Raw genomic sequence first — 13,622 nt, 5'->3', positions numbered from 1 at the left:
GTGAGATGACCCGGTAGTATCTAGGTTGCAGCCATGATGAGAGATGTTGGATTCTTTATATGATAGGAAAGGATCTTCAATACTTCCTTTATAATCTCCTTTAGTTTAGGAAACAGTGGACCACCCTTTACGAAAAGAAAGAGGTAAATGCTGTCCAAACTCACTTACGTTCTGGTGCCTATTAAAGGTCCCATGTCATGCTTCTCCGGTTATTACCCATCTCCTTGTATGTTATGAAGGTTTTTCTGCATGTAAACGGTCTGCAGAGTCACAAACCCTCAAAGTACACCCTGTAGCGAGTAAAACTCTAACACAGAAAAGACCTGTCTATGAACGCCTCGTTGGGGATTTCTCTTATTCCATTGTTTTCTTCCTGTGACGTGTGAAAACCCAAATCAACAACAAATGACCGGATTGGCCCAAATGGACCAATCCGCGGAGCACCTCACACACCAGGATCCCTTGGCTAACTAACAGGGAGTCCCCATTAACTTGCATAGAGCTCCCTGAACGCTGGTAATAGACGAGTTGGGATCGCGGAGAAATGTTCTCCGCAGACCCATTCTCACAGCATTATAAACCTTTTTCTTACTCAATATCAAGCCACACTTATTGTTCTTATACTTCGGCTGTGAGTGTTTGTGTGTGCTCAGGATGAGTTTCGCTTGTTCTCGCTGTATCGCCGACCCGGAAACCTGTCCGCTCCTCGCAACAGCAGCGAGCCTCACAACGTCCAGACCAATCAGAGCACACTGGGCTCACAGGGAGGGGGGGGGGGGGGGGCAGGAGAGAGTGGATATCTGGTGAATACACATACTATACAGAGATGCTGAGAAACCAATGTGGTTTTGGAAAATTGCACAATGTAAATCTATTCTAGTAGACCTCAACAATGGAAATATGATCAGTAGAAATGGCCATGACATGGGACCTTTACTGTAAGTCCTTTTCCAAAGTGCTTTTGCATTGTTTTTGAAGTTTAAACACAGTATTAAATCAAAAGGGGAAATATGAACATAATGTCTATTACAATAAAATGATCAAAGTCAAGAATTCATAGTGTTTACCGAGTTGTGTGGGACTTCTTCAACTTTTTAAAACATGTTTGATGGATGTGTAGTCCTAACAAGTTATGCATATATTGAATAGAGTTGTTTATTTTACAATATCTTAATACAATCATACGCATTGGGATTCATGTGGATTAATACGTGTGAACCGGAGGGTGAGTATCTAGGTGCGCTCATAGTAGTCTGATTTAAGGAATACTGTAATTTCATAACGTCCGCTGGCATATCATAATGACGTCGGATAGTTTAAGTGCAGGCGGATTCTCAAAGCACCGCAGTTGTCTTTTCCTAAGTCCTGATGAGTTCTCCTATCATCTTTCCTTAACGCCATGACGTTTCTCACATAGGTTAAGGAATAGTGGTTAGGAAAAGACGATATGGGCTGATTTTTCAATTCGACTGCAACTCAAGGCAAAAGCTTTCCCTGTAACTCTCGTCACTCCATCTTATTTTCCTATCTTCACAAGTTTTCCTTTCCTTTATCCTCCTTTGACCCCTACTTCTCTGTCTCTTTCCATCTCTTACTCCCTCTCTCTCTCCACCTTATATTGTGTGTCAGGTTGAATTATTAGGACGAAGGAAGGGTTGGATGTTGCCTCCCGTCCCTATAGCATTATCTTGGTTTGGTTATGTTATGATCCCTGCTTTATTTTGTGTGAACATTCTTCTGTTTCGGTTTGGTTTCACTTCCTGTCTTTGTGTTTTCCCTCCTTTTCTGATTGCTTGCCCCACCCAAATACTATCCACCTGTGCAAAACTTCAACTGATTGAAAAGCCAGTTGTCTTTTCCTAAGTCCTGATGAATTCTCCTATCATCTTTCATTAACCCCATGATGTTTCTCACAGAGGTTAAGGAATAGTGGTTAGGAAAAGACGACATGGGCCGATTTTTGGACAATTTTACCGCAACTCAAGGCAAAAGCTTTCCATCTACCTCCCTCTCGTCACTCCATCTTACGGTAAGTCCACACGGCAGCGTCGCGTTGAAGCTTGCCGATGGGCGTGTCTGGCGTGCGACCAACAACCAATCAGATTAATCTCCCGCCCCGGACACACAAGCATGCGGTTTGATTGGCTAGAGCTTGTACTGGCATATGATTTGATTGGCTGGCTTGAACTTTTCTCAACTTTCGAATCGAGCAACGGAGGCAAAGCGACGCGACGGAACCACAATGCAGTTCGGCAAAGCGTGACGTCACCCTATTCAAAGTGAATGGGAAGCGTCTCCGTTGAAGCACGCAACGCTGCCGTGTGGACGTACCGTTATTCTACTATCTTCACAAGATACTCTCCTGACTGTTTTCTGTCCCTTTATCCTCCTTTGACCCCTACTTCTCTGTCTCTTTCCATCTCTCTCCCCCTCTCTCTCCAACTTATATAGTGCGTCAGGTTGAATTATTAGGACGCAGGAAGGGGTGGAGTCGGTGTGGGGCCATCGTGGTAATAAAAGAAAGAGGGGCACCGTGAGTTATGGACCAGAGTTCACTGGATTATGGAGAATGAGAGGGGGAGCAGGATGGAGGAAGAAGAGGGCTAGATAAGGACAGATGACAGAGAAGCAGCACTTCCATTGGTCCAATGAAGCAAACGTCCAACACAACTCACTTCATCTTTGAAACGCACGACCTTAGACGACTCATGTGTTCGTTGAATATCGCTCGGCTTTTAGTGCTATGTCGCATCAAAACACTGCCACTCTTCTACCGTTTTTTTCTGTTCCTGTCCTTTCTGTTTCTGCTCTTTATAAAGTACCTGCATTTTAACAATTAACAGTTACCTAGCAACTAGATATATTATTTAAAATAAAACAGAGAGAAAAAGGGGTCTGAGGCAGTGATGAAATATGAATCATGTTAGTGACTGTGATATTGTTCCTACCAATAATGCCTTTTTGCATTTAATTCCCACATTTGGTACAATGGAAGGCTGATGTGCGACACGTGTTGATTACACACCGATTTCATTTGTCTCGACATTGTGTGTGTGTGTGTGTGTGTGTGTGTGTGTGTGTGTGTGTGTGTGTGTGTGTGTGTGTGTGTGTGTGTGTGTGTGTGTGTGTGTGTGTGTGTGTGTGTGTGTGTGTGTGTGTGTGTGTGTGTGTGTGTGTGTGTGTGTGTGTGGGCATCAGGCTTGTAGAGGAACACCAGACACTGATTTCACACATGTGGACAGCGGCTACACCAGCTTTGTTATCGTATGCAGTGAGAGGAGTGATCAATGCACACACCACGAAAACCAAAATGGCTTTTTTCATAATGTGAAGTTCGAAAAGAGTACATTTAGCTAATTGGTAAGAATTGAGGTTGTTGTTTTTTCCCTATCTCTAAATGTCTTATTTTGCTCTGGCATTCAGACAACCATCATATTAAACAGTTAAGTAGGCGAGGACTTTGTTAATTAATTTGTTAGTAGTTAGCAAATGAGCTAATTCAGGAAACTGTGTTGTAACAGAGATGAATACTTACAGTTTAACAATTAAGGAAATACAAATATTAGCTTTTTTGCCTATAGAAGATTGATATCACTCGTGTCTGAATGCTAGATATGAAGCTACAGTCAGTCCCTGGTTAGCTTAGCTTAGTTCAACATAAAGACTGGAAAAATTGCGGACACAGCTAGCCTAGCTCATTTAATTTAATCTGTAATAAATACAGAGTTTAAACCACGGACTGTATAAGAAGTAGACGTTGTTACTGTGAAATCACCTATTTCGCTTATTTTATTTTCGCCTATTTTATATTTCGCCGATATTTCGCCGATATTTCGCCTATTTTCACCTATCACCTATTTCAATTGATGGACTATTGTTTAGAAGCCCAGAGTTTGGGTTTTTGGCAGTTGCCATGCCATCTTGTTTTTGCAACCAGCAGTGACATGATTGGGTGAATCAAACTCAAATGTAACAATTACTTTAATCACTAAGTCACACTCGCTCTTCTATAGAGAGGCGAAGTCACGCCCATCTACTTCCGACCCATGGGACCTTATTTCGGAAAAATTGTGTATTGAAGTCAATGGAGAGAGAAAGATTATCTTTCGATCCCGTTTGTGCCACGAATTACACATATGATGTTTGTCAATCTTAAAAAATTATTTCCATGTAAAAAAAGTCACAGTTTGTCTTAAAACTGTTGAAATATAAGACTATGAAAAATACGCAACTAGAAAGACTACAAATCCCAGAATCCCGGTCCCGCATGCTGGCTCTCACGGAACCGACTAACTCCCCTTGTGTGTATGTACAGCTCTCAACGTGCCCAGACTTGGAGTGATTTTCACCTCTTTTAATACTTTTCACTTCATTCTGAAAGAAAGAAGTGAAATGTGCCAACGTGACGGCCGTCTTGGTGTGTGGTGCGAGACGGGAGATGTAGTTCATTGAGCGGTTTCACACAAACAAAGTGTTACTTCACAGTTTTACGACACATTTTAATTTTTTTGACTTGCAAAATTATCTTTTAAATTGACAAACATCATATGTGTAATTTGTGGCACAATTCAAACGGGATCGAAAGATAATCTTTCTCTCCCCATTGACTTCAATACATACTTTTTCCGAATTAAGGTCCCATGGAGGTCCCCCGGAAAGGGAGGGACTTTGCCTCTCTATTGTCTAGCACTCCAACACATCATACGTGACAGTCTAAGGGGCGGGACATCTCTAAGCGGTTGACTAATCACAACAGAGCCGGCCAGCTAACCAATCAGAGCAGACTCAGGCTCTGGTTTCAGACAGAGGGTGAAAAGAGGTGCTGCAGCACAGGCAGTAGGAGAAAACACATGTCACAACAGAGGCACAAAATATAGATTTGTACCTGAAAATGAGCAGAATAGAGCCTCTTTAAATCCAACTAGTGCTTGTTTTGCCTGTCTGGTGTATATTTCAAATATACAAACATTCACATCCTGTCCAAAATGACTGATTAGTATTGTTGACATTTATTTATTTACGGTACTTAACGTTCCTGCATACCAGCAGTCGTGTTCGATTCCTATGTTTGTAAAGTTTTCACATCCTCAATAACACCTGCAGTGAAACAATGACTTCCAGACACTTAACACAGTTTAGCAGAAACCGTTACTGTTCTCGAGCACAGAGTGAGTTAACAAAGCACATGTGTGCCGACAAAATGACAGGTGTGCCGCCATGAGGGTGAATAATCAAGAGGAGGACGAGAGCGAAAAGCCTCACAAATCAAGAGTCTGAGAGGGATGGATCTGCGTGGGGAAGAGGCACAGATGGAGTGACAGGACATCAACAAGTGAGAGAGAGTGCTGCCATGGTAAAAGACAGAAGGTGAAAAGGAAGTGCCGAGGAGAAAGGGTTAAAGAGGAGAGGGGAGAGAGACGGTTGCCTCGGCAACAGCAGCCAGCATTTCCCTCACTTCCTTGTGCCCACACACAGAGATTCACACACACACACACACACACACACACACACACACACACACACACACACACACACACACACACACACACACAGACGTATATATACACATGTTCTCTCTCCCGCCTTCGTCTCAGAGTTAAAGTTTTTTGCAGGCGTACATTGACAGATTCCTTCAAAGCACGGTGTGTGTCTGTGTGTGTGTGTGTGTGTGTGTGTGTGTGTGTGTGTGTGTGTGTGTGTGTGTGTGTGTGTGTGTGTGTGTGTGTGTGGGTGTGGGTGTGGGTGTGGGTGATGCGGTGGCAGCAGTCAGAAGCACAGGATGTTCTTTGAAATGAATGGTGTTGTGCAACAAATTCAACCAATAAGCTAAGTCATGTAAAATATAATCATATTATATATCAGTATGAACATTGCTGGTCTATCACGAGCAGAGATAATTGTAGTCGTGACTTAAAAAATATGACTTATATCCTTAATAGTTGTACGATTATATCCTATTCTTACACTGCTAAGCTAAAGGCAGCTAATGTTAGCATTATGACCATTAGTCGTCTCGTTTAGTCATTTGTTAGCAATTTCTAGGACACATAGAAGCTTAAGAAATTCACCAGTGGGGTATTTACTGACATATTTCATATAGAAAACCCTTGAAGTGCTAAAATGCTCATTAATCTGGGTTTAAGGACTCATTCCATCACTTTACTCCAGTGGTTCTCAAACTTTTTCTGTCAGGCCCCCCCTTTGGAAAAAAAAAAAAGTCGGGCCCCCCCAACACAAATAGTCAGGCTCAGTGGCGGCGCCAGAGATTTATTTTGGGGGTGCTGTGGGGTAGCTTGACGTTTCATAGAGGGTTCTCAAACATTTAGGGTTTCCCATTAATGTCCCGGGCGCTACAGTGGAATGTTCTACTGCAACAATCCCCACGCATATACACAGTGTTCCCGCGACTGTTACAATGAAGGCTCGATATCAGCTCACGGCATATAGGTGTAAGCAGGGGTAAAGTGCTATTTTTATAGGTGGTGTGTGGACCTCACATAGGGGGGTCCGGGGGCAAGCTCCCCCGGGAAGATTTATTTCTAAATATTGAAGTTAAAAGCATCAATCTGGTGCACTTTGAGAGCAACATGGAGAGATCTATGGATACCTCTCTCAACACCCATTTGAAACAGAACTGTAAACAGATTTACTTTTTCTTTATGGATATTTTACAAATCACCCTTTTAAACTTTATTCTTTTTTTACTGTCATATAGTATTTCATACCTGTTTTTCATTTATTCTCTTATTTTTTGTATAACTATAATAATCATATAAACGTGTGCCTCGGAAATAATTGTTTACATTAATGGTGACCAAAACGTTTGAGACCCACTGAGATAACACAGAGTCCTTTAGCTCACTGAGTCTCTCAGTCTGACAGGAGAGGACTCTCCTCCACTTTGTTGTTGAAAAAACTCTTTATATCCATTAGCGTAGCTCGCTAGCACCGGAAGCTTTAATGAAACACAGAGACCCAGACGTAATAGTACTGTATCATATTATTTTCGAATCAATCATTTTTTTTAATTATGATTTTTATTTTTTATTTTTAAATAACCATTTTTCCTCCTGGTCTCTCGCGCCCCCCCTGTCATGCCTCTGCGCCCCCCAGGGAGGGCGCGCCCCCCACTTTGAGAACCACTGCTTTACTCCCATTAGAAAAACTCTCACGTGCAACTACATCACAAAATGTAGGATCATATTGTATTTAGTCTGTTTCTCGTCTCATGTCACTTTTCAGGTATCGTATCACTCGTTACAGCTCCCACTCCACTGACTGCTGTTGTGTCACTGGAGTTGAACATGGCTCAGTTTTCATACTGAACCTGTCATGCATGTTTCTGTGTGACAGCCACCGCGGGGGGGAGGAGATCTACTGTCTAAGGTCACACGAGGGGTGTGTGAAAGCGAGTGTGTGACTGTGAGTGACGATCATGTGTAGGTGTGTGTGTGTGTGGCCTAGCATTACTATACGTGTGGGGACTCGCCTCCCTTATGGGGACAAAATGGAGGTCCCCATGAGGGGAATTATTAATTTTAGGGTGAAGACTTGGTTAGGTTTAGGGTAAGGTTAAGGTTAAGGGTTAGTGTTAGGCATGTGTTGGTTATGGTTAAGGTTAGGATAAGTCTCCAGGAAATGCATGTAAGTCAATGTAATGTCCCCTGAAGTGATGTATACATGGTATGTGTGTGTGTGTGTGTGTGTGTGTGTGTGTGTGTGTGTGTGTGTGTGTGTGTGTGTGTGTGTGTGTGTGTGTGTGAAAGTGCGCTTTCTTTGTAGTCTGCACGCATTACATGTACAGGTAATCTTTGTATGTCGAGCAGAATTGAATATGAAGTGTGTGATGCTATGTAAGATTGCACTTATGATGGTTTTTATTTATAAAATATGATATCTGTTAGAGTTTATAAAAATCACATGTTTTAGGAATTTATAAAATGTTATGTTTTTTTTAAATATGATATTCTTTTAATGTTTTTGAAAGTTTAAAAAAATATGATGTTTTTTATCATTACAAATATGTTTGTTCTTGTATTTTTTATTTTTTCAGAGTTTATAGAACGTTATATTTGACAATTATGATGTTTTTAGGGAATTACACAATTTTTGAATTTTTTAGAATTGATAAAATGATGACGTTTCATATGGTTTATAAAAAAGAATGTTATTTGAATTTATAAAATAGGTTGTTATGAATAAACAAACCAACAGTTTATACAGCTTTTAGAAGGATTAAGGGATCATTAAACAATTATTTTCAATATTTTGGGTGTTTTTTATTTTGTTCTACCCTGGGCACATTTAAAGTACGTTTAATACTGTAACTGTAAATATACTTTTACATTTTAAACATTTCAAATGCAGGGCTACACCATGTTATTAATACTTTTACTTTACTAAAGGATCGGAGTACTTCTTCCCCCACTGCCCGTGTGTGAGAGAGACATAGATCACCTTAGAGACCCCCGGAGGACGAGGGGAGTAATAAAGCACCGCCGCGAGTCACAAGGACAGAGCGGGATGATGATGGCACCATCAAATGTAATGTGCTGGTGAGAGTAGAAGAAGAGGAAGAGGAGGACGAGGAGCTGAGGGTGGGAGGACCCTGAGCGGCAGGGACCCTCAAGACAAACAGGCTTAATTGGGGCAATCACTCTCTTCCACTTCACAATCTGCAATATGCCTGATTTGAATTATGATCTCAATTTGTTCCCAAGAACCTTGGCTCTGTGATTCACCTCACACACCCCCACCAGGGCTCAACATGCTGTATAATAACCTGTAGAAAGAAATGTAATCAGTTACCTAATCTAAGTATGACAATATAGAAATAATGTAACCTGTTATTTACATTGATTACTCCCCTTAATTCAGTTCATGTAACAGACGTATGTATTTTTAACCTAAACAATGATCTGAACCAGGGGTGTCAAACTCAAATACACAGCGGGCCAAAATTAAAAAATGGGTACTAGTCGAGGGCCGGACTGGTTCAATGTTTCTTGCAGAACTGATTGAAATGAACTTATTGCACATATTAAACCTGGAACTAACAAAGCTTAAATTATTGCCTATAAAAACAACATTAAACATTAAATAATCAGTTGCATTCATTTCTTATGGCTCTATCTGCAGCTTTTCCTGAGTCATTTCTTAGGATTACATTTTTCCACAGGCCAACAACAGCTTCAACAAAACTATTTCCCTCAAAGAGAAACCAAACATGCCCTGTTGTCGTGAGAGACAAAGTGCAGAAGGAAACATCCATGTAAACTCAGTGTGCTGCTCTGTGAAGCTAGTTCAGATACTTGGCATTTCATCTCGGGTGCAAGGTCATCAATGTTTGGGGTCAGGCTCTGAGCTGAGGAAACCCTCAGGATTAAGTGAAGGTGTGCGTGCAATATACCAGCGGGCCAGATCGAATAGTAATTACAAATTATCCTGCGGGCCGAAATTAAATCTACCATGGGCTGATTTGGCCCTCGGGCCTTGAGTTTGACACATGTGATCTAAACCTTCACTAACCAAGTAGTTTAGTTGGAATTGACAATGTTTACCATGTTTTTAAAACTGTGACGGAGGGTGTAATGGCGCGTTTCCACTGCAGCGCGGAACCCGGTTTAAGAGAGCTGTGACGTCAGCGGCCGTTTTTGGTTGCGTTTCCACTTGGCCTAGTACCTGCTAGCGGGTCCTAATTCACAGTTTTTCTGGCCTCATAAAATCGTAGTTCTAGGGCCAGGAACAACCAGGCTGATTATGTGACGTCAACACTCTCGACTGCTGATTGGTCAGAGAGAATCGTCACAATCGGTGCGGGATATAATGCCTAGCGTCGCATATATATAGCGAAGCTTGCAGCCAGCATTTTTATAAACAGCATTTTTGTTAACAGAGGAGCTACAAAAATGGCAAAGAAAAGCATGCCGTGGTCGGTCGAGGAAGTGACGACGTTCCTACATCACATTGCAGATGATACGATCCAGCGGGAGCTCAACGGGACAACTCGCAATATAAAAGTGTTTCAGGAGGTTGCTACACTGATGTCCACAAGCGGTTACTTGAGGACTGTCGTGCAGTGTAGGGAAAAACTCAAAAAGATGAAGAGTGAATATCGCTTCGTCAAAGATAACAACAACACGAGTGGTGCTGGTAGGAAAAGCTGGAAGTGGTTTGACCTAATGGACACCATTTACGGCCATAGACCGGTTAGCGTTGGGAGGGAGGGAGGCCTGGACTCTGCAACGGCGTTACTGGAGTCTCTGCATGCTAAGTTTTTGCTAACGCTCTGTTATTTGCTTGAAAGCGTTGTGTCCCTATCTGTTCTAAAGCTCACTTCTAACAAAGAAGTCTATTTTATCCTTACATTTATGTTCGACAACCCATGCTTGACAACCCATCATCAGCACTGGTAACAACAGAGTTATTTTCTCCACAGTCAGTCACCTACTTCAGCCTCCTCAAACCCTCCCTCCAGATATCTCCATTAAACAATGTACTGACTTTCTGCAATTTTTTCACTCCAAAATTAACACCATTCACCTAGAGCTAGCCTCAGCATGCACCTCCTCAAGTGATCCACCCTGGATGGCTACCACTGGTCCATCACTCATCAGCTCCCTCTCCATCTTCACCCCAGCATCGGAATACACCATCTCAGAGCTCATCCGTAAAGCTAAAACCACCACCTGTCAGCTTGATCCTCTTCCCACCACCCTGGTCAAGGCTTGCCTACCAGCCATATCACCCATGATCACTGACATAATTAACTCCTCCCTCACCTCTGGAATTGTACCCACCTCCCTCAAACTGGCTGCAATCACTCCCATCATCAAAAAACCTGGTACTGACCCAGCCGATCTAAACCACTACAGGCCCATCTCCAACCTACCCTTCATTTCCAATACCCTTGATAGGGTGGTTGCCGCACAGCTTCAGTCCCATCTTGACACAAACAACCTCCATGAACCCTTCCAATCTGGTTTCCGCCAAAAACACAGTACTGAAACAGCCCTGGTTAAAATCACCAACGACCTCCTCCGTGCAGCTGACTCCGGACTTCTCACCATCCTCATCCTCCTTGACCTCAGCGCTGCATTCGATACCATCTCTCACCCACTAATACCTGGACCGCCTGGCTGACATTGGGATCACTGGTGTTGCACTCTCCTGGTTCTCATCATACCTCACTGACAGACAACAGTTTGTACAACTCTGTAATCACAAGTCACAAGAAAGTGCTATTTCACTGGGTGTCCCCCAGGGGTCAGTACTGGGTCCACTCCTATTCATCATATATCTCCCCCCCCTGGGCAAAATCCTCTGTCACCATGAGGTTAATTTTCACTGCTACGCCGACGACACGCAGGTCTACATTTCCTCCAAACCCACCACTGCCCTGCCCCCAACCTCCCTCACCACCTGCCTTGAGGACATCAGGAGCTGGATGAGCAGGAACCTCCTGAAGCTTAACGGTAGCAAAACTGAGGCCCTGCTCATCGACTCCAAATCCACCCTCACCAATTCACATAACACCACAGCACCAAACATCATCATCAACGGCTTCCCCATACCATTCGCTACCCAAGTTAAAAGCCTCTGTGTCATTCTGGACGGCTCCCTCTCATTCGCACCACACATAAAAAACATCACCCGCACCACCTTCTTTCATCTTCGGAACATCTCCAGACTCCACTCATCTCTGTCCCAACCCAGCACTGAAATCATGGTCCACTCATTCGTCACATCCCGGATTGGTTACTGCAATGCACTTCTGACTGGCCTTCCCATCAAGCTCCTCAATAGACTGCAATTAATCCAGAACTCTGCTGCCCGGATCATCACCCGCACCAACTCATCCGATCACATCACCCCCATTCTCACTCAGCTACACTGGCTTCCTGTACGCTACCGTATTGACTACAAAAACATTCTACTCATATACAAAGCTCTCCATAACCTTGCCCCCCGGTGATGTAGATACATCACCGATCTCCTTCAGGAGTACACCCCCTCCCGCACCCTCTGCTCTTCGTCCGTAGGACTTCTCACCGTCCCAAGCTCTCGCCTCAAAACCATGGGTGCTCGAGCTTTCAGCTGCTCGGCTCCCAGACTCTGGAACTCGCTGCCATTACACATCCGACAGTCTGATTCCATAACAACATTCAAAACCCAACTCAAAACCCACCTGTTCAAACTGGCATTTTCTTTATAATCTGTACCCTGTGTCCTTTTGTAGTCAATTTCCTGTTGTTTGTCTTGTCTTACCCCGGCTGATACTTCACTTCACTAAATCCACTGTTTTAATTGTTCCCTATATTGCCCCCATGCCCTGTAAGGTGTCCTTGGGTGTTATGAAAGGCGCCCCCCAAAATAAATGTATTATTATTATTATGCTTTTATGGAGCCCCGAAGGCTAGCTAGCTAGCTAAGGCAGATAGCATTAGCTAGAGCTATTGTTTGCTAACACCATATGTGCCATTGTTTACGTTCAGTTTTTCTTTTCTATAGTTGTTGTTGCTATTGAAAGTATTGTGCTGCAGTCAGTGCTTGAATTGGAATGAAAAAGGTGCCAGTACTCTAAAATCAGCAACTTTTTCAAGTCAATTTTATATATACAGCCCACAAACAAGAATTTGGCTACTATAATGCTGGTGGGTTTGTCTCTTTACTACTGTATATTTTAGAAAGGTTCACTGTACTTAACATTTTTTATGATAGGCAGCGGATATGGCTAAAGCTCAGTAAGGTCAATATTAACTGAAAATATAGCAATCAAAGTCTAGATCTTCTGCTGAAGACACATGAAGCAGAGACCTTTCAGGTGAGAGCCCCTCTGGTGGTGTTCAACATTAATGACAAGGAAACAAAGCTCTGGTCAGAAGCATTTTTTATAAAAAGCTTTAACAAAATTAAGTATTTCTGTACATTTTGAATGCAATCTAACTTTCCAACTCAGAAAACGAAAAACGAAAAAGTGCCAAAAGTCTTCTCACATGGCTGAGCTGCTTTGCAATATACTTCACCACTGAAGAATACAAATATGTATAAAGTAAACTATGATGCAATCTAACTTTCCAACTCAGAAAAATGATAAAGAGCATGAACAAAGAACATGTAAAACAAATGCAAATTTGCACAATCTAAAATGAGAAACTGTAACTGCAAGTAACAAAGTCTGAGCCATGGTAAAGAGTTACATTGAACACCAAGCTGATCAGATAACTCCCTGGTTGGTCTGAAGTCCTTCTATCTCCAGGATCTGTACAAATCGGCACATTATGCCAAAAGTCTTCTCACTGGGTGAGCTGCTTTGCAATATACTTCACATTGTTAGAAAAGGCTCCAGAAGGCCTTGGGGACATCAGTATCAGGGGCTGGAGCTGGACAGGCTCTTTCATCAGCACTTCTCCTTCCCTTTGCCAGCCAGGACCTCACATACTGTTCCGGATTGAACTGTCCTAGTGATGGTCCATTACATTTAATGAAAACCAGGCTGGACAGTCGGCTGACAGAGAGAGCATTCCTTTTTGCAGTAAGGATATCGTTCATGCAGCTGAATGCCCGCTCACACTCACTAGTGGAGACAGCGATGGTTCGGACTGCTTTCAGTAGAGGCTCCA

Source organism: Gymnodraco acuticeps, unplaced genomic scaffold (genome assembly GCF_902827175.1).
Source record: "Gymnodraco acuticeps unplaced genomic scaffold, fGymAcu1.1, whole genome shotgun sequence".
Taxonomy (NCBI): domain Eukaryota; kingdom Metazoa; phylum Chordata; class Actinopteri; order Perciformes; family Bathydraconidae; genus Gymnodraco; species Gymnodraco acuticeps.
This window is presented reverse-complemented; position numbering follows the sequence as displayed.